Consider the following 22,875-nt stretch of genomic DNA (forward strand, 5'->3'; position numbering starts at 1 on the left):
CATGAGAGTCCGCTGGTCCCTGCTGCGCCTTGTCCTCCTCCTCCACGGCTCGTCGATGGTGGTCTGGTTTACACCGTCCGCCGCCTGCTTCGGTCCAGACGGAGGGGTAGGGGTCTCCAGTACCTCATTGACTGGGAGGGCTATGGACCTGAGGAAAGGACCTGGGTGCCAGCTAGTCGGATTGTGGATAGGACTCTCATCACCGCCTTCCACCAACGGCATCCTGATCAACCTGCAATCCGTAGGGGCCGCCCCAGAGGGATCCCTAACCGTCCTGCCCGCTCGGCTTCCTGTCCTGTGCCTGATCCTGTCTCGGGACCTGTCCCATCTCCCGACCACGGCCCTCCGGCTTCCTCCGAGGATGAGGGCGTTCGCTCGGACCGTTCGGAGGAGTTCTAGCCCTCCTCCGGCTCCCCTCCTCCCGCCCGGCGTGGTGTTGCTCTTGGGACTTCTGGGGCCGTCCCTTGGGGGGGGGGTTCTGTCATGAGCCCTCTCACTCCACCGGGTTACCACCTTATGTGTTTCCACTATCTTCCACTCTGCTCATCTCTCTCTCTCTACTCAGCCTTACGAGCTCCACCTGTCCCTGCTCTGCTCGGCTCTAATTACTCTGCCAGCTGCGCTGCATTACCCACTAACCTCTCCCAGTATTTAAAGTCCCGTCTTTCAGCTCTCCTTTGTCAGATCGTCTGCAAAGCTCACACCCGGAACCTGTGTGCTCGCGCTTCTGGCTCACCCCTGTTTTGTGACCCCGGACCTGCCTGATTCTTGGATACTCTTCTGCCCCAGGAAAACCAGACCTGCTTTCTGCCATTACGACTCCTGACTACTCTTCGACCCCGGTAACTCTGACCAGCCTTCTGCCTTGCTTCTACGTTTTTGGATTTCCCTTGAACTGTACTTCTGCCTGTTTTCATCCGCCCCGTTGTGTCTGTGTTTCCTCCCCCCCCAGGACTTCTGGACCACCAACCACCGGCGTCATCGGACGCATCGCTGCCACTGGGGGGAGGCACAGACCCAGCACATCGGACGGGATAACCCCTGGAGCCTTCACTCACTCCCTACATCCCTTTCCCCTTAAGTTTAAATAAACTTTCTGGTGTGACGCAATTGTGGTCCTCTTGTCGTCTGTCTGAACCGTGACATCCACCACAAACTAGCGGGACGGGTAAGGATGAACCAAGATGGGAGTAGTGGTGAAATGGTGTTTGAGGTTCCGGAATACCCGGTCAGCAGCTGGGGACCATGTGAACGGAACCTTGGGAGAGGTGAGTGCAGACAGGGGGGAAGCAAGGGTGCTGTAACCATGGATAAAGTGGGGATAAAAGTTGGAGAATCCCAGGAAACATTGCAGCTGCACTCTGGACGTAGGCTGGAGCCAATCAACCACCGCTCTCACCTTCACGGGATCTATCTGTACACTCCCTGCAGCGATGATGTAGCCCAGGAAGGGGATGGTGGAGCGATGGAATTCGCATTTCTCCGCTTTCACAAAAAGCTGGTTCTCCAGGAGGCATTGGAGGTCCTGTCGGACGTTGAGCTCGTGTTCTTGGACGGAGCGGGAGAAGACGAGGATGTAAGCGAGGTAGAAGAAGACGAACCGGTTCAACTTGTCACGGAGAACATCATTAAACAGGACCTGGAACACAGCTGGAGCATTGGTAAGGCCAAATGGCATGATGGTCGATTCCGCAGTCGTAGGGTTGGTGCGGCCCGGGCCTTACTGAACACTTCCCGGAGGTCTTGGTACTCCGTGGGAATGGCGGAGAGGTCCGAGGCAACCTCCGAGCCCCCAGGAAGCCGTCCTGGGGCAGGCTGCGCTGACTTCAGGCAATGAGCGTGGAAAAATAGACCGATAGTCGCCCATTGATCCGAATGGTCAAGGCAATGAGCGATTCGAGATCCGTCGGTAGTTCCCGGGCTGCAAGCTTTTCCTTTACGTCCTCCGAAACTCCATGCAGGAACGTGTCGAACAGCGCTTCTGGAATCCAGGCACACTGAGCTGCCAACATGCGGAAATCCACTGCATAGTCTGCTACACTGCGGGATTCTTGCCGAAGCTGGAGTAACTTCCTGGCAGCCTCTTTCCCGGACATGGAGCATCGAAAACCTTTTTTACCTACTGCATGACCTCCTCCAGACTGAAGCATACGGCCGACTGTTGTTCCCACACTGCCGTAGCCCAGGCGAGAGCCCTCCCAGACATCAGAGTGATGAGGTACGCTATCTTAGAGCGGTCCGAGGGGAAGGAGGAGGGCTGCAGCTCTATGATGAGCGAACACTGAGCGAGAAATGCCGACAGGTTTCCCGACTCTCCAGCGAAGCACTCCGGGGGAGGTAAGTGGGGTTCTCGGGAAACCGGGGTGACCGGGGAGGCCGCGCTGCTAACAGCCAGGCTACTGAGGGGCTTGGAGGTTACCGTTGTGGTAGGCTGCCTATCAGACAACCCGCGGAATTGCTCCAGCAATGTGTTAAACACTTGGTCATTGCATTTAGCAAAGGTCTGGCACCCTTCCATGAGACCACGGTTCAACTCCTCGTGCCTTCCAATGGTGGCTCCTTGGGAGGAGATGGCATTGCGGAGCTGGTCCAAGTCTGCTGGGTCAGTCATGGCCAGTTCGTACTATCACGTTTCAGGAGAAGAACCAGATGCAGACTGTGTCGAAGTAACAAAGTTTATTACAAAAACAGGGGGCAGGCAAATGACAGGCAGAGGTCAGTTATCCAGATCAGAGTCCAAAAGGTACAGAACACCAGGCAGTCTCAGGGTCAGGGCAGGCAGAGGTCAATAATCCAGGGTGGTGTGGCAAGGTACAGAACGGCAGGCAGGCTCAGGATCAGGGCAGGCAGAATGGTCAAAACCGGGAAAACTAGAAAACAGGAACTTTGAGAAAGACAGGAGCAAGGGGGAAAACGTTAGTAGGCTTGACAAACTGGCAACAGACAAACAGAGAACACAGGTATAAATACAGTGAGGGAAAAAAGTATTTGATCCCTGCTGATTTTGTACGTTTGCCTACTGACAAAGACATGATCAGTCTATAATGTTAATGGTAGGTTTATTTGAACAGTGAGAGACAGAATAACAACAAATTAATCCAGACAACTCATGTCAAAAACGTTATGAATTGATTAGCATTTTAATGAGGGAAATAAGTATTTGACCCCTCTGCAAAACATGACTTAGTACTTGGTGGCAAAACCCTTGTTGGCAATCACAGAGGTCAGACGTTTCTTGTAGTTGGCCACCAGGTTTGCACACATCTCAGGAGGGATTTTGTCCCACTCCTCTTTGCAGATCTTCTCCAAATATTTAAGGTTTCGAGGCTGATGTTTGGCAACTCGAACCTTCAGCTCCTTCCACAGATTTTCTATGGGATTAAGGTCCGGAGACTGGCTAGGCCACTCCAGGACCTTAATGTGCTTCTTCTTGAGCCACTCCTTTGTTGCCGTGTGTTTTGGGTCATTGTCATTTTGGAATACCCATCCACGACCCATATTCAATGCCCTGGCTGAGGGAAGGAGGTTCTCACCGAGATTTGATGGTACATGGCCCCGTCCATCGTCCCTTTGATGCGGTGAAGTTGTCCTGTACCCTTAGCAGAAAAACACCCCCAAAGCATAATGTTTCCAGCTCAATGTTTGACGGTGAGGATGGTGTTCTTGGGGTCAGAGGCAGCATTCCTCCTCCTCCAAACACGGCAAGTTGAGTTGATGCCAAAGAGCTCGATTTTGGTCTCATCTGACCACAACACTTTCACCCAGTTCTCCTCTGAATCATTCAGATGTTCATTGGCAAACTTCTGACGGGCCTGTATATGTGCTTTCTTGAGCAGGGGGACCTTGCGGGCGCTGCAGGATTTCAGTCCTTCACGGCGTAGTGTGTTACCAATTGTTTTCTTGGTGACTATGGTCCCAGCTGCCTTGAGATCATTGACAAGATCCTCCCGTGTAGTTCTGGGCTGATACCGCACCGTTCTCATGATCATTGTAACTCCACGAGGTGAGATCTTGCATGGAGCCCCAGGCCGAGGGAGATTGACAGTTCTTTTGTGTTTCTTCCATTTGCGAATAATCACACCAACTGTTGTAACCTTCTCACCAAGCTGCTTGGCGATGGTCTTGTAGCCCATTCCAACCTTGTGTAGGTCTATAATCTTGTCCCTGGGAGCTCTTTGGTCTTGGCCATGGTGGAGAGTTTGGAATCTGATTGATTGATTGCTTCTGTGGACAGGTGTCTTTTATACAGGTAACAAGCTGAGATTAGGAGCACTCCCTTTAAGAGGGTGCTCCTAATCTCAGCTCGTTACCTATATAAAAGACACCTGGGAGCCAGAAATGTCTCTGATTGAGAGGGGGTCAAATACTTATTTCCCTCATTAAAATGCAAATCAATTTATAACATTTTTGACATGCGTTTTTCTGGATTTTTGTTGTTGTTATTCTGTGTCTCTCTGTTCAAATAAACCTACCATTAAAATTATAGACTGATCATTTCTTTGTCAGTGGGCAAACGTACAAAATCAGCAGGGGATCAAATACTTTTTTCCCTCACTGTAGACTGGGCGACACCTGGAGGGGGGTGGGTGCCTTGCTCGGGGGCACATCGGCAGATTTTTCGCCTGGTCGGCTCAGGGATTGGAACCGGCGACCTCTCGGTTGCTGGCACGGCGCACTTGATCACTAGGCTACCTGCCGCCCCATATGAGTTTAAGGTTGTGCCGTTGTTTAATTATGTGATAAGGTTTAATGGGTAATCGTACCATAACTAATGTGGTTATAGAAGTAATGTATAATATAGTGGAGAGCCAATAGAGGGTTCCATTGAACTATTATGTTTTGGGGGGTGAGAGACAGTACATAGTTTAAATGATAGGAATATAATATAATTTGAAAATTATTTAAGTTGAGGACAAAGGAAAATAATTTATGGTTCTAGTTCCCGGGTAAAAGGGTTGTACTTGCTTGACGGTATCGAGCAAAAGGTGGAATGGTTGAATGAAAAGCATTTATTTGACGAAGTCTAATGGTTATTACTTTATTGTATAGGTTGGGTAACACCAGTGTGTGAATGAAAGCAGAAGGGAGCCTTTTGCTTCTCTCCTCAAACAGAGAGGAAAAAGCGGCCAGGGTTAAGCAGAGTTCAGGCTAAAACCTGTCTCTCCTTTGCTATCTTCTTGATTGATTACAGCATGAAGGGGGGTTTGTGTTAGGTTTGAAAGATTTAAGTATGGACCTGTCATGTCCAACCATCAGTCTTCGGGTCAAGCCCGGGAGTGCCGGGGTAGAACAGAGTTTGAACTAAACATGAGTGTTTTTACAAGATAAGAGATTTATTGATTGGATTACTATTGATTCTGAACTGAATGAAAGTCGAATTTAGCCGCCATAGAAGACAAAGGAAGTGGGAGGAGCAATAAAGAAGCAAGGGACAGTCTCAAAAATAAAGAAGGGATGGCAATTGGATGATAAATTACCAATATTACCTAAGTGATTGTTTAGGTAGGTGGTAATATTGACACATGAGCAGATCCATGTGTCAAGAGGGGGGAAGAGGCTAGTGGTAGGATTAAATAATATACGAAGGAGAGGACAAAATACTTTTTAAAAAAACAAAAAAAATTTAGATACAGTCTAGAAAGAGAATACTGATGTGAACGGTATGATTAGAGAGGGGTTAAGGAAAACACACAGGAGAGCAGGAAGAAATGGGGTACAACGTGAGAAGGTAGTTATTAGCCACACCGGTATGTCAGAGGTTTTGTGCCCCACAGGTGAACTAAAGGAGAAGGTGACCCCCTCTATCTAACCAGGTGACTGGTGAGGATCCAGTCCCTAAAGAAGAAAGACTGGAAGCAGGCCTGTTGGGAAGGGCCGTATCAGGTTATATTGGTCACCGCCTTTGCCATTAGAATAGCAGAAAGAGCAACCTGGGTCCACGTTACCCACTGCAAAAAGGTAAGAACACATACAAGCACCACTGAACACACGCAGAGTTAGAGAGAAGAACTAGACCAATAGGGTCTGGGGATCACCTCTGTTAACGAAGATCTCCTACCCCGACCTATCATCATTGTAGTGTGTTCTCAGGGGTGTGAGTATGGGGTGATACCAAGCAGAAAGACTGAGGACAGGAGATGGTTGGCGGTTTTTGGGAATAGGGGTAACTTGAGCTGCATCATAGTCTCTGCAATGGTCTTGATATGTCAAGATCCACCACCAATTACGCTATGCCCTTACCATTGTTAAGAAGTAAAAGAGAAGAGAAGCGACCCGACATACTGACCGTCAACGATGAGTGGCCTACAAAATGGGAGTCAGAGAAGGGCAGACTGTAGGATTCAAAATAAAGGTTAGGGACGTAGCCAACAGGTGGGGTACAGGTCAATAAGCAATTTGGGATTATAAAATCCCATTATATTCGTGTTCGGCCCCCACGGCGGATTGTTCCCTAGACTCAAGTGTTTAAACACACTTGGGGACGGGGATATGAGACCGGGCAGGACTGAACATCCAGATGGGGGGTAAAGAGAAACAAAGACATCACCAATTATCAATTGGAGATAGTGGTAATGTGATTGACTTAAGTTCAGAAGCACAGGAGATAATTCTGAACCTTACAGCCCCTGTAACCGATGTGTGGTGGGCGTGTGCCAGTAAAGACAGTATAAGGCAGAGAATATTCATACCAAAAGGGTGGCTAGATACGTGCACCCTGGTTCTACTGATTCAGCTAGTTAGAATTAGTCACCAGGAACCAAGGAAAGGGTTAAACAGACGTTGGAGGAGTTTTAACAAAAAGGAGAATAGCCCTATTTAGATGGATGCGATTGGGATACCAAGGGGGGTATCGGATGGATAACAAGCTATGAAAGAATTAGGGGAATGGTTTACTACCACGTTCTTTTGATGAGTGACAATAAACACAATTGTGGATTGGATTAATTATATCTATTACGACCAACAACGATTTATTGGCTAGACTAGGGATGCAGTAAAAGGGATCTCTGAACAATTATCCGCCATCTCACTCATGACTTAGTAAAAGAGGTTGGCTCTAGATCAGGCAGAAAGGGTCGGTGTCTATAGAATGATAAGCCATTGTTGCACATTTTATCCCTAACAACACCACACCGGATGGGACGGTCACCAGAGCTCTTGCAGAATTAACTGCACTAAGTGAAGAATGAGCTGAGAACTCAGAAGTTAGTACATCGTGGATAGGGTGGTTTGATCAAATGTTTGGTAAATGGAAAACCATAGCAGCCACCATCTTAGGGCGGTCAGTGTTTGTATGGGTGTTCTTGTATTGTGTGGTTGTTGTCTTGTTCCCTGTGTCCGAGGATTGATGAGTAAGGCGTTGGTGAAATGCAGTATCTCGACAATGATGAGAGATGGACCGACTCCGGACTCTGACCAGGGGAATGTGAAAACGATCCTCCAGGCTTGGTGGATGACGAGGATTTTGACCCTGAAAGACCGCAATTGGATGAAATGTTTATTATTCTGACGTAATCGCTGAAATTAATCATGCTTGTACATACATTTATCCTGAATGTGAAAACATTTAGTCAAAAGGGTGGATTGATAGATTAATTTGTATTTTAAGAATAATAACTAAAGGATTTCACCCCAAATACAGTATAAATGTGTGAACGGTGTTAGAGTTATAATGTAGTGTCAACCCACTAACAGAGGGGGGAAGTTAGAAACTGTTGAGAAAGCATTCCAGGGTGAAGGGGACTAAGAAACTGTTTAAAGGTGGGCGGAGCAAAGTGCCTTTGTGTGTCAAGGGATATAAAAGCTGTATGTATGTTTTTTGGCGCCAGAGCTCTCCATGATTAAAACATACAGATCATTCTTGTTGTTTGCGGACCTTCGTTTAATTCATGATTAAACCAGAGCCTTACACCCACTGGGAATTATTAAAAGCATTAAGTTTGATTAATTAGAGATATAAATTATCGTGACAGCAGCACCCCCCGGGGTTCGGCTGGGAATTCTGCGCCTCCCGGACCTGCTTCCTTATTCCCCAACTGAGTGCCGTCACCAAGCACGAGTTGGGAACGATGGTCTTGGATTCCGGGGTGTAGCCACAGGGCTATAGCGGAGTGACAGAGCATCTGGCTTGACATTTTTGGATCCCGGTCGGTTTGAGAGTGAGAAGTTGAACCGGGTGAAAAGCATGGTCCACCTAGCTTGCCTGGAATTGAGACACTTGGCGGTGAGGAGATATTCCATGTTCTTGTGGTCTGTCCACACAATGAACGGATGTTCCGCCACCTCTAGCCAGTGCCTCCACTCCACCAACGCCATCTTCACCGCGAGAGCTCACGAGTCCCCACATTGTAATTCCTCTCCGTGGTGTTGAGTCGATGGGAGAAGAAGGCGCAGGGATGTAACTTGAGGTCCAGGGCCGAACGCTGGGACAGGACAGCGCCCACTCCGACATGCAAAGCATCGGCCTCCACCACAAACTAGCGGGACGGGTAAGGATGAACCAAGATGGGAGTAGTGGTGAAATGGTGTTTGAGGTTCCGGAATACCCGGTCAGCAGCTGGGGACCATGTGAACGGAACCTTGGGAGAGGTGAGTGCAGACAGGGGGGAAGCAAGGGTGCTGTAACCATGGATAAAGTGGGGATAAAAGTTGGAGAATCCCAGGAAACATTGCAGCTGCACTCTGGACGTAGGCTGGAGCCAATCAACCACCGCTCTCACCTTCACGGGATCTATCTGTACACTCCCTGCAGCGATGATGTAGCCCAGGAAGGGGATGGTGGAGCGATGGAATTCGCATTTCTCCGCTTTCACAAAAAGCTGGTTCTCCAGGAGGCATTGGAGGTCCTGTCGGACGTTGAGCTCGTGTTCTTGGACGGAGCGGGAGAAGACGAGGATGTAAGCGAGGTAGAAGAAGACGAACCGGTTCAACTTGTCACGGAGAACATCATTAAACAGGACCTGGAACACAGCTGGAGCATTGGTAAGGCCAAATGGCATGATGGTCGATTCCGCAGTCGTAGGGTTGGTGCGGCCCGGGCCTTACTGAACACTTCCCGGAGGTCTTGGTACTCCGTGGGAATGGCGGAGAGGTCCGAGGCAACCTCCGAGCCCCCAGGAAGCCGTCCTGGGGCAGGCTGCGCTGACTTCAGGCAATGAGCGTGGAAAAATAGACCGATAGTCGCCCATTGATCCGAATGGTCAAGGCAATGGCGATTCGAGATCCGTCGGTAGTTCCCGGGCTGCAAGCTTTTCCTTTACGTCCTCCGAAACTCCATGCAGGAACGTGTCGAACAGCGCTTCTGGAATCCAGGCACACTGAGCTGCCAACATGCGGAAATCCACTGCATAGTCTGCTACACTGCGGGATTCTTGCCGAACCTGGAGTAACTTCCTGGCAGCCTCTTTCCCGGACATGGAGCATCGAAAACCTTTTTTACCTACTGCATGACCTCCTCCAGACTGAAGCATACGGCCGACTGTTGTTCCCACACTGCCGTAGCCCAGGCGAGAGCCCTCCCAGACATCAGAGTGATGAGGTACGCTATCTTAGAGCGGTCCGAGGGGAAGGAGGAGGGCTGCAGCTCTATGATGAGCGAACACTGAGCGAGAAATGCCGACAGGTTTCCCGACTCTCCAGCGAAGCACTCCGGGGGAGGTAAGTGGGGTTCTCGGGAAACCGGGGTGACCGGGGAGGCCGCGCTGCTAACAGCCAGGCTACTGAGGGGCTTGGAGGTTACCGTTGTGGTAGGCTGCCTATCAGACAACCCGCGGAATTGCTCCAGCAATGTGTTAAACACTCGGTCATTGCATTTAGCAAAGGTCTGGCACCCTTCCATGAGACCACGGTTCAACTCCTCGTGCCTTCCAATGGTGGCTCCTTGGGAGGAGATGGCATTGCGGAGCTGGTCCAAGTCTGCTGGGTCAGTCATGGCCAGTTCGTACTATCACGTTTCAGGAGAAGAACCAGATGCAGACTGTGTCGAAGTAACAAAGTTTATTACAAAAACAGGGGGCAGGCAAATGACAGGCAGAGGTCAGTTATCCAGATCAGAGTCCAAAAGGTACAGAACACCAGGCAGTCTCAGGGTCAGGGCAGGCAGAGGTCAATAATCCAGGGTGGTGTGGCAAGGTACAGAACGGCAGGCAGGCTCAGGATCAGGGCAGGCAGAATGGTCAAAACCGGGAAAACTAGAAAACAGGAACTTTGAGAAAGACAGGAGCAAGGGGGAAAACGTTAGTAGGCTTGACAAACTGGCAACAGACAAACAGAGAACACAGGTATAAATACAGTGAGGGGAAAAAAGTATTTGATCCCTGCTGATTTTGTACGTTTGCCTACTGACAAAGACATGATCAGTCTATAATGTTAATGGTAGGTTTATTTGAACAGTGAGATACAGAATAACAACAAATTAATCCAGACAACTCATGTCAAAAACGTTATGAATTGATTAGCATTTTAATGAGGGAAATAAGTATTTGACCCCTCTGCAAAACATGACTTAGTACTTGGTGGCAAAACCCTTGTTGGCAATCACAGAGGTCAGACGTTTCTTGTAGTTGGCCACCAGGTTTGCACACATCTCAGGAGGGATTTTGTCCCACTCCTCTTTGCAGATCTTCTCCAAATATTTAAGGTTTCGAGGCTGATGTTTGGCAACTCGAACCTTCAGCTCCTTCCACAGATTTTCTATGGGATTAAGGTCCGGAGACTGGCTAGGCCACTCCAGGACCTTAATGTGCTTCTTCTTGAGCCACTCCTTTGTTGCCGTGTGTTTTGGGTCATTGTCATTTTGGAATACCCATCCACGACCCATATTCAATGCCCTGGCTGAGGGAAGGAGGTTCTCACCCGAGATTTGATGGTACATGGCCCCGTCCATCGTCCCTTTGATGCGGTGAAGTTGTCCTGTACCCTTAGCAGAAAAACACCCCCAAAGCATAATGTTTCCAGCTCAATGTTTGACGGTGAGGATGGTGTTCTTGGGGTCATAGGCAGCATTCCTCCTCCTCCAAACACGGCAAGTTGAGTTGATGCCAAAGAGCTCGATTTTGGTCTCATCTGACCACAACACTTTCACCCAGTTCTCCTCTGAATCATTCAGATGTTCATTGGCAAACTTCTGACGGGCCTGTATATGTGCTTTCTTGAGCAGGGGGGACCTTGCGGGCGCTGCAGGATTTCAGTCCTTCACGGCGTAGTGTGTTACCAATTGTTTTCTTGGTGACTATGGTCCCAGCTGCCTTGAGATCATTGACAAGATCCTCCCGTGTAGTTCTGGGCTGATACCGCACCGTTCTCATGATCATTGTAACTCCACGAGGTGAGATCTTGCATGGAGCCCCAGGCCGAGGGAGATTGACAGTTCTTTTGTGTTTCTTCCATTTGCGAATAATCACACCAACTGTTGTCACCTTCTCACCAAGCTGCTTGGCGATGGTCTTGTAGCCCATTCCAACCTTGTGTAGGTCTATAATCTTGTCCCTGGGAGCTCTTTGGTCTTGGCCATGGTGGAGAGTTTGGAATCTGATTGATTGATTGCTTCTGTGGACAGGTGTCTTTTATACAGGTAACAAGCTGAGATTAGGAGCACTCCCTTTAAGAGGGTGCTCCTAATCTCAGCTCGTTACCTATAAAAAGACACCTGGGAGCCAGAAATGTCTCTGATTGAGAGGGGGTCAAATACTTATTTCCCTCATTAAAATGCAAATCAATTTATAACATTTTTGACATGCGTTTTTCTGGATTTTTGTTGTTGTTATTCTGTGTCTCTCTGTTCAAATAAACCTACCATTAAAATTATAGACTGATCATTTCTTTGTCAGTGGGCAAACGTACAAAATCAGCAGGGGATCAAATACTTTTTTCCCTCACTGTAGACTGGGCGACACCTGGAGGGGGGTGGGTGACAATCATAAAGACAGGTGAAACAGATCAGGGTGTGACAATTATCTTTGTCAGTTTTAGCTAATTAGCAAAGGTTGTAACCAAATTAGCTGTGTTGATTTGGTTGTCCAGATTCACTTTTCAGGTTCTCTGTTACCATGGAAACGTTATTGTCGTTAATAGGCCTGTTCATAGGATGCACCTCCATCACTCGGTCGCTTCACGACATTGTTATGAACGTTATCAAGCCGCCCTCTATCGGCACCATAGTTGTGCCCTAAAGTGGTGGTAAGCCCAGTCATTCTGGACAGAGGCTAACTACTGTTTAGTCTAAATTACACTATAGTGCCTAGAAATATTTAGTCGGAAACAACTTTGCCAGTATTATCATGTCGCCTCCTTTTGAATGTGATTGTATTTCCAAGCCACTATAATGCCCTTTTGATGAAATCTTCATCAGCGCTCCTTGACTATGCATTGAGTAGAATGCTCAGTCGAGCATCAGTTCAAAACAAATGTTCCAAATAATATTGTTAGGTTGCATTTTCCAATTCAGAACCGTGTCAAATGACTTGCGGTTTTTGTAACATGCACAGGTATTACATTACTTCACAAAGGGTTATACAGAGTGCCTCCCCAGACTTTCAAACAAATGTATTTAGTTCATAAATTACAACTTTTCTGGTTAATGACATGAATATGCATGGAGTTTAAACCCACTCAGTTGGCCTTTGATTATGAACAGAAGACATATTGCAACTTTTCAGAACTGAAAATACTCACTAGGCACAAACTGGTTTAATCAATGTTCTTTCATCATAATACATGGAAAATACATTGGCTCTGCAAAAACTGTTGCTTTGAGGGTGACATTTCAACCACAGGATTATGTCATCATAGTAACCAATTTTCAACATACACACATTTTTACCTTGGAAACAATGTCAGATTTTCAAGTTATATCCACTATCAGAAAAAAAAAAACTATAGGCTGGGAAGCATCTCCTACTGGAGGGTTGATCTATCTACAGCTATCCTTTGGTCTCCCATCCAGGGTTTGAACCAAATTCGTCACTGACTACTGCCAATGTGATATCTTGAGTATGATTATTGAGAGATCTCCACTTACTAAATTAATAGATTCACTGTTGCTATCAAAGTCTTTTCAAAGGGTAGGTTTAACAGAGCAAATGAAATGTAACCATGCTTTATAAGTCATACAGTATATGAACAATGCTACAATTTAGGCCAATATACTATTTGCAATGTTATCAGCAGCTATTTTCAATTCAACACAGGGTTTAACTAATAAAAGACAGTACATATAGCCTGAGGGTTTCACGCTTTGGTTGATTTAAAACGTAATCTACAAGTTAATAATAATTTTGTTGGATTCATGTCTCCATCTCAACCAAAAGTCAAAGTTAAAGAATGGCTAAATTAAAACAAACTTTATTTAAAGTGCATTGAATATTTGATTTGATTTAGTCCTATTCTTTAACTTAGATTTTGGTTGAGATGGACACGTGAATCATATCAATGATTCATTTGTACAGAAACTAGATATTGAATTGTGTTTCCGTAATGCAACCAAATATCAACATTTGAAGGAGATGTATCTTCTGCTTGGATAGTTCCATCTGTGCCACTGTGTGATGAGTTGGTGATGAACGAGTCAGGCGCAGGAGGGTAAATCACAGAATAACAGGCTTTAATCCGCAAAATACAGGTTTACGCAGAAATGCGCCAAACACACTCCAGGGCACAAAACAGGCGCACTGGAAAATACAAAGCACACGGGAAAAATACTCCTGTCGATACACAATACACGAGCTCCACCGAGCTTCCCTAACCTCCACAAACAAACAATCACCCACACAGACAAGGAAGCAGAGGGAACACTTATACCATGAGGGAATAAGGACCAGGTGTGTGTGATTGAAGACAAAACAAATGGAGTGATGATAAATGGATCGGCAGTAGATAGTAAGCCGGTGACGCCGAATGCTGAAACCTGCCCGAACAAGGAGGGGAGGCAGCTTCGGCGGAAGTCGTGACACACTGACTTAGTCTGGCTTTAATTCCAGTTTGTCTACAAATGAATAATTCATACACATCTCCATTTCAACCAAACATTTAAGTTAAAGAATAGGACTAAATCAAATCAAACTTTAAATGCACTTTAAATACATTTTGATTTGATTCAGTACTATTCCTTAACCTTGATTTTTGGTTGAGATGGAGACGTGAATCCAACATATCAATTATTAATTTGTAGACCAACTGGTCTAGTCAGTGTCAGTGAACAGAAGATATATCTCCTTCAAATCTTGATATTTGATTGTGTTGACAACCAAACACAATTCAATATCACTTTTGTAATAAAGCAATAATAGCCTATTAACAGTCTATTAACTTTTCAACAAGTTACCAAATTATATGTTGGATTCACTAAACCAAAAATAAAAGTTAAAGAATAGGATTAAGCCAGTGGCTTAGATAAAACTATCCAAGCATTGGATGCATCTCCTTTAAATGGAACGTGTGCATGTTCATGATACTATTCAAAGATCTCAGGTCAGTGAAGATTTTATATTTGTACGTTTTAGTCATTTATCCAGAGTGACTTAGATTTAGTGCATTCATCTTAAGATAGCTAGGTGGTACAACCACATATCTCAGTCATAATAAGGACAGGTTGCTCAATAAAGTAGCTATCAGCAAAGTCAGTGCTAGTAGGGGGGAAAAAAGTAAAGTGTGACTGTTAGTTTAACAAGCTACAAATGGACAGTACCAAAACAAATGATCTAATGATCTAATGATTCTGTCTCTTCGCAGCAAAATCTGCAGATCTGGGAAGATTGTATCCCCCATATAAATAACATTTTATTGGTAGCAATAATTGTATATAATAATTTAAATTGAACAATTCTAAGTTTTTAATCCGGCGTCGTTTTGCGTATCAGTTCATAAACACTATGCCATGGGATCAGTATGTCAAAAATCTCTTCCCAACTATTTTGAAATCTACAGTGGGGAGAACAAGTATTTGATACACTGCCGATTTTGCAGGTTTTCCTACTTACAAAGCATGTAGAGGTCTGTAATTTTTATCATAGGTACACTTCAACTCTGAGAGACGGAATCTAAAACAAAAATCCAGAAAATGACATTGTATGATTTTTAAGTAATTAATTTGCATTTTATTGCATGACATAAGTATTTGATCACCTACCAACCAGTAAGAATTCCGGCTCTCACAGACCTGTTAGTTTTTCTTTATGAAGCTCTCCTGTTCTCCACTCATTACCTGTATTAACTGCACCTGTTTGAACTCGTTACCTGTATAAAAGACACCTGTCCACACACTCAATCAAACAGACTCCAACCTCTCCACAATGGCCAAGACCAGAGAGCTGTGTAAGGACATCAGAGATAAAATTGTAGACCTGCACAAGGCTGGGATGGGCTACAGGACAATAGGCAAGCAGCTTGGTGAGAAGGCAACAACTGTTGGCGCAATTATTAGAAAATGGAAGAAGTTCAAGATGACGGTCAATCACCCTCGGTCTGGGGCTCCATGCAAGTTCTTACCTCGTGGGGCATCAGTGATCATGAGGAAGGTGAGGGATCAGCCCAGAACTACATGGCAGGACCTGGTCAATGACCTGAAAAGAGCTGGGACCACAGTTTCAAAGAAAACCATTAGTAACACACTACGCCGTCATGGATTAAAATCCTGCAGCGCACGCAAGGTCCCCCTGCTCAAGCCAGCGCATGTCCAGGCCTGTTTGAAGTTTGCCAATGACCATCTGGATGATCCAGAGGAGGAATGGGAGAAGGTCATGTGGTCTGATGAGACAAAAATATAGATTTTTGGTCTAAACTCCACTCACCGTGTTTGGAGGAAGAAGAAGGATGAGTACAACCCCAAGAACACCATCCCAACCGTGAAGCATGGAGGTGGAAACATCATTCTTTGGGGATGCTTTTCTGCAAAGGGTACAGGACGACTGCACTGTATTAAGGGGAGGATGGATGGGGCCATGTATCGCGAGATCTTGGCCAACAACCTCCTTCCCTCAGTAAGAGCATTGAAGATGGGTCGTGGCTGGGTCTTCCAGCATGACAACGACCCGAAACACACAGCCAGGGCAACTAAGGAGTGGCTCCGTAAGAAGCATCTCAAGGTCCTGGAGTAGCCTAGCCAGTCTCCAGACCTGAACCCAATAGAAAGTCTTTGGAGGGAGCTGAAAGTCCGTATTGCCCAGCGACAGCCCCGAAACCTGAAGGATCTGGAGAAGGTCTGTATGGAGGAGTGGGCCAAAATCCCTGCTGCAGTGTGTGCAAACCTGGTCAAGACCTACAGGAAATGTATGATCTCTGTAATTGCAAACAAAGGTTTCTGTACCAAATATTAAGTTCTGCTTTTCTGATGTATCAAATACTTATGTCATGCAATAAAATGCAAATTAATTACTTAAAAATAATACAATGTGATTTTCTGGATTTTTGTTTTAGATTCCATCTCTCACAGTTGAAGTGTACCTATGATAAAAATTACAGACCTCTACATGCTTTGTAAGTAGGAAAACCTGCAAAATCGGCAGTGTATCAAATACTTGTTCTCCCCACTGTATATGGGATGGCTGTCAATCCTTTGGTCCTTAAATGAAACTGGTATACTTTGTTATTTATGACAGTTTTCTTTAACCAATTAGGTTCTTTAATGCAAGGCCGACAGACAAGTTCCTTACATTTTCCCCCTTGGTTGTAATTTTGGGTAGAGCAGACATTTCCATATGTTTTTGTTAGCTGCATGTGCGACATAACTCCACCAGTCCTACCGATGATATCATTTACGAAGATTATACCTTTTTTTAAAGTTTTGTCAAAAAAAAAGGTTTTCTATCAATTAGTATATTTGAGTTTAACTACAATATTTGTTGCATTATTTGTTCTGGAGTTTCTGGAGGATTAAATTGAAATTGCAATCAACTTTCTATGGCTTGTTTTAGAAATAGTGATATTTGGGAGATGATTTCCTTTTCAAATAACTGAAAGTGTGAGGTTGTAATGAATAAAGGGAAAAAGGCCATTCTTGAACATTGGGTGAGACAATCTTACTAATTTGCTAAAATACTATTTGAAGAGGTAGGGTTTCAGATGTTTTCAGAAGACGGGCAGGGACTCTGCTGTCCTAGCTTCAGGGGGAAGCTGGTTCCACCATTGGGGTGCCAGGACAAAGAAGAGCTTTGAATGGGAAGAGCAGGAGATGCCCTTCCGTAGGGGTAGGAGGGCCATGAGACCAGAGGTGGCAGAACAGAGTACTCGGGTTTGAGCATAGCCTGAAGGTAGGGACGGGCAGTTCCTCTTGCTGCTCCGTAGGCAAGTACCATGGTCTTGTAGTGGATACGTGCTTCAACTTTGATGTTTGCAGAGAACAACAGGGTGTTGTCCAGGGTCATGCCAAGGTTCTTTGCACTCTGGGAGGGGGACACCGTGGAGTTGTCAACTGTGATGGAGAGGTCTTAGAGCAGGCAGACCTTCTCCAGGAGGAAGAGCAGCTCCATCTTGTTGCGGTTGAGCTTGAGGTGTTGGGCCGACATCCAAGCTGAGATATCTGCCAGGCACACAGAGATGTGTCATCCATATAGCAATGATAGGAGAGACTGTGAGGATGTGATGGAGCCGAGTGACTTGGTGTATAGAGAGAAGAGGAGAAGGCCTAGAACCGAGCCCTGGGCCACACCAGTAGTGAGAGTATGTGGTGCAGACACAGATCCTATCCACATCACCTTGTGGGAGCCACTTGTGGTTCAAGGTAGGATGCAATCCAAGAGTATGCAGAGCCTGAGACACTGAGCCCTGAGAGGGTGGACAGGAGGATCTGAAGGGTCACGGAGTCGAAGGTAGCGGATAGTTCTAGGAGGATGAGAACACAGGAGAGAGATTCAGCTTCGGCAGTGCAGAGAGCCTCCGTGACACAGAAGAGAGCAGTCTCGGTTGAGTGACCAGTCTTGAAGCCTGACTCGTTAGGGTCAAGAAGATCGTTCTGAGAGAGATAGTGAGAGAGTTGGTCAGAGACAACATGCTCAAGTGTTATGGAAAGAAAATAAAGGGATACCGGTCTGTAGTTTTTGATGTCAGAGGGTTCGAGTGTTGGTTTCTTGAGGAGGGGAGCGACTCTGGCGATTTTGAAATCAGAAGGGACACAGCCAGTAGGATCAGGGATCATTGATGAGGGACGCAGATACGAGGAAGAGAAGGTAGAGAAAGGATGATAGGTCCTCCGGAAGTTTACATTTTTGCTCAGCTGCCCGCAGCCCTGTTCTGTAAGCTTGCGATAAGTCACTCAGTCACGGACTAGTAGAGGAGGGCCTAGCTGGCCTGTAGGGAAAGGGGACAATGCAAATCATAGGATGCGGAAAGGGAGGAGAGTAGGGTCGAAGATGCAGAATCAGGACACATGAGGGAGAAGGATTTAGCAGAAGGGAGAGATGGTAGGATCTCCACTTAGGATAAATGAGTAGCCCTGTGCCACCACCTCGACGACCAGATGCTCTCAGACTATGAGAGAACACGTAGTCAGATGAAGAGAGAGCAGCTGGAGCAACAGTGTTCTCTGGGGTGATCCATGTCTCCGTCAGGGCCAAAAAGTCTAGAGACTCAAGGGCAGCATAGGCTGAGATTAACTTTGCGTTCTTGACCACAGATTGGCAGTTCCAAATGCTGCCAGAGACCAGGAATTCCACATGGGTTGTGCGTGCAAGGTACACTAAATTAGAAGGGTTGCAGCCAAGGGGTGGGGAGCGTCTGTAAAGCCTACAAGGAGAGGAGTGAACAGGTATTGAAAACACGCACATAGTTAACAAAGCTACAAAAGAGCAAAATGAGATCATCTGAAAACAACTAGGTAAGATATTCAAGTGAGAGAGTGGTGTGGAGCCTTCCTCTCTTTCTCAGCGGCCGCCGCTGAGGAAACAGGGGAGACTGAAGTACTAACACTAATTGCTAATTGCCTAGCAGAGGTGAAGAGCACACCTCCCGGTACTAATTGCTAATTGCCTAGGAGAGGAGAAACCACTACCCCTCCAATACAGTCAATGAAGACCAAAACAACAGTCACAAATTGCCCTGCCCCTTAATTCTAGTTGACCTATAAACAATCAGCAATCAGTAGGAAATTACATGATTCTGACATGCAAAAACTTGGTATATTTAGAAAGAAGACATCTGGGAGATTATGAGGAAATTATCAGAAGATAGATAGGAGTTGCATAGTTCAGAATACACAAGATGAAGCACACACAAAATAACAATTTTTTAAATTTATTTTGAAAGTCATCTTTCATTGACAAGCTGTAAGTGAATTATTGATGATTAGAGCTGGAAACACATCAGATGGCTTCCACAACATGAACAATATCAGAAATAAAAAAGGGATTGATAGACCCAACAACTAGAAATGGGCAGATGTTTTAGTAAGTGGTGTCTGGTGTGGTCATGGGACGTTTCCAAGTGTCCCTAAACCTCTCCAAAGTGGCATATGTTTGTAAATTAGATAATTCCAGTGCTATTACATATTTGCAATCCCTAAATGCTATTTGTTCAGTATAAAAAAACAATTTCTACCATATCAACCTTACTCAAACTTTGTGGTGGTGTTATGGGGTATCAAGTGTCCTTTCAACCTCTCCAAGGTGTTTGAATGTGGTAATTGCACAGTTTTTTCACACTGGATGTGCCTAAAAGTTATTGTTCACTACAAAAACTAAATTTCTACAACACCAACCTCTGTCAAACATTGTGGTGGTGTTGGGGGACATACAGGGGATATGGATGCTTACAGCGCATAAGCAGGCAACGTCATATTTTTGATGCGCAAAGATATAGTCACTCGATGTTGCCTTTAAGTCATACATCATCAGATAGCATTGGCAATAGGCTAGATTTGGTCCTACCAACATAAGGATTAATTTGATACCCTCCATATAGCTACAGCTCAAACACAGACCAAATCGAAGCTTACCTTGTAAGATGTTTGCTGTTTGGTGAAAACGTTGTGTAAAATAAACATTTTGACACTCGGGGCTGGTGATCAATAACGGTAGGTCACAGGCAGACAAATAAGATATCCTCATGATCTGTGGAGTCCTGGCTTTCGGTGTGTATCAATTCATTCTGTGTTTATTTTGTTTATGCTTCACAACGGTAACTGGAATGTAGGTAGCAGCCATCTTGAAATGAGGTAATCGGCTCGGCCTGCCTTTACAAATGTGTATGCTGCTACCTACGATCAATAGCCAAGATACTTAGCTTTCCGCAGACACCATGCTTTTGCAGATAGGGGCTACCGTTCTCATACCAGACTGAATTGAATTTTAAAAAACGAATAGGGTCCCCAAATATGGGGACTTTCATCATGCTAGACAACCATTTTCAAGTCTTGCCATAGATTTTCAAGCAGATTTAAGTCAAAACTGTAACTCGACCACTCAGGAACATTCACTGTCTTCTTGGTATCAACTCCAGTGTAGATTTGGCCTTGTGTTTTAGGTTATTATTCTGCTGAAAGGTGAATTCATCTCCCAGTGTCTGATGGAACGCAGACTGAACCAGGTTTTAACTCTGTCAATTAGGTTAGTATTGTGGAGTGACTACAATGTTGTTGGTCCATCCTCATTTTGACCCATCTACCATTAGGTGCCCTTCTTTGCGATGCATTGGAAAACTTCCTTGGTCTTTGTGGTTGAATCTGTTTTTGAAATTCACTGCTCGACTGAGGGGCCTTACAGATAATTGTACGTGTTGGGTACAGAGATGAGGTGGTCATTCAAAAATAATCTTAAACAATATAATTGCACACAGAGTCCTTATTATGTGACTTGTTAAGCAAATTTTTACTCCTGAACTTATTTAGGCTTGCTATAACAAAGGGGTTGAATACTTATTAACTCAAGACATCTCAGCTTTTCATTTTTAATTCATTTGTAAAAATGTCTAAAAACATAATTCCACTTTGACATTATGGGGTGTTATGTGTAGTGACAAACAATCTCAATGTAATACATTTTTTTCTTCAGGCTTTAACACAACAAAATGTGGAAAATGTAAAGGGGTGTGAATATTTTCTGAATGCACTGTATGCAAATTATGTATATATAAAATATCTGACATTGTATTCCCATTTGAACTTTGTTGTACTTTTAAATGGTTGAAAGTGCAGTGATAACATATTTAGATGACAAATAAACACAAAATCTGACATTGTTTTTCCATTGGAATTTGGTTGTGCTTATAGATGGTTGAAAGCATAGTGATAACATATTGAGAACTCAACAAACTTCTGGCTGTCTTTTTGAGTGGGTGAATAAAGGTTGAAATATCATTGAGCAACGTCTCAACCAAAATTTACCCTATATGTCAACTTTGAAATGACGTGGTGTGCCCAGTGGGTATTGTCTGTTTAAAGCGGCAGAGTTCTCAGCACTTCACACTACACCCTCTCACACTACAGGAAATTGAAAGGAATTACGCTACAAAGTTCTCTGAGCAATCAGCATTTTTCGCCGGTGATAGAACTAGCTGTTGTGAAACTGTGTAAATACTTTCAAGGGCATGTGATTATACAAACTTTTAACAAACCTCAATATTGCTCATCCATTAAGTTTTGCTCCAAACCTTGGAGGGAAGTTGGTGTACCATAAGCTTGGGCGAGACCGTCAAATTCCAAACATGACTCATTCACCTTCCATTCTTGTGTCAGACTGGACCTACTGCCTTCATGAATCCTTTCTTGCACCATTCAGCTCAGAGTGCTCTGCAGCATCTGTACCATTCTGGTAACATTCTAATGAGTTTGTTTTGTTATTCACTATCAACTGTGTCTTCATGGTGTCTCTGCGATCCTAAGATTAAGAGATGAAGATTAATATCACTTTATTGGTCAATTGCACACAAGGTCCAACTGAAATTTGACTTCCGACTTTTAACCCAACCCTTCCAAAAGACACACATATACCTTTTTTTTTTTATTTGTCACCATTTCCTCGTCTAAGATCCAACTATATAGCATAGCGGGATATTATGGGACTGGGGTTGAAAGTGTGTCCACACCACATCACTCCAATCGCTGAGCTCCATATAGACTGTCTGTGGTTCAGCACATAATCCTGTTAGCCAGCCTATCGGGACTCAGGAAATAGTGGGGACCACACTTTAGGGGTTGTACTGAACATACAATTTTACAATTGTTGCATGTATGCATCTATCTGGGCATAGACATAGCTCTGTGTGCGCGTATGTGTGTCAGAGAGTGTTGCGGTTTTGGATGAAGTCCAAACTGAATTGAGAGAACACGGTAGTATATTCGACAAGGTATCCTCAGGCATTGGACTATAGTGAGCCAGTGTATTAGGAACAGCTCAGAGGAATCAGAAGCTCAAGAGTGGGAGGCCTCTCTCTCTCTCTCTCTCTCTCAGCTGTCATGACTCAGACTGTATCTTAATCACTCCTGAGTGGTGCACCCCACCATTCACCACCCTCACCCAGGGCTGTAGCCAGGGTCTGAGTGTTAGTGAGGTCCAGACTTGTGCAGTAAATGTGTTGGATGGGAGAACAGCAAACACAAGCAAAAATGACCCCAGCCAATATCACATTGGTTTCTGTAGCTTCATTCACCTCAGTCGATCTACACATTTTGCCATAGGGTGGGGAGAAAGTTGTTGTTTTAAAGCTAATTTCCTGCAATTCTATACATTGTGCCATGACTTAAGCCATATGATATCTGAGTGAGAATGACTATCAAAAGCAATAGGGCCACCTGGAGATCAGGGCCCCTGGGCATGTGCCCTTCGTGCCCGGTCGGTAATTCGGCCATGATTACTACATTTACATTTACATTTACGTCATTTAGCAGACGCTCTTATCCAGAGCGACTTACAAGTTGGTGCATTCACCCTATAGCCAGTGGGATAACCACTT

Source organism: Coregonus clupeaformis, chromosome 39 (genome assembly GCF_020615455.1).
Source record: "Coregonus clupeaformis isolate EN_2021a chromosome 39, ASM2061545v1, whole genome shotgun sequence".
Taxonomy (NCBI): Eukaryota; Metazoa; Chordata; class Actinopteri; order Salmoniformes; family Salmonidae; genus Coregonus; species Coregonus clupeaformis.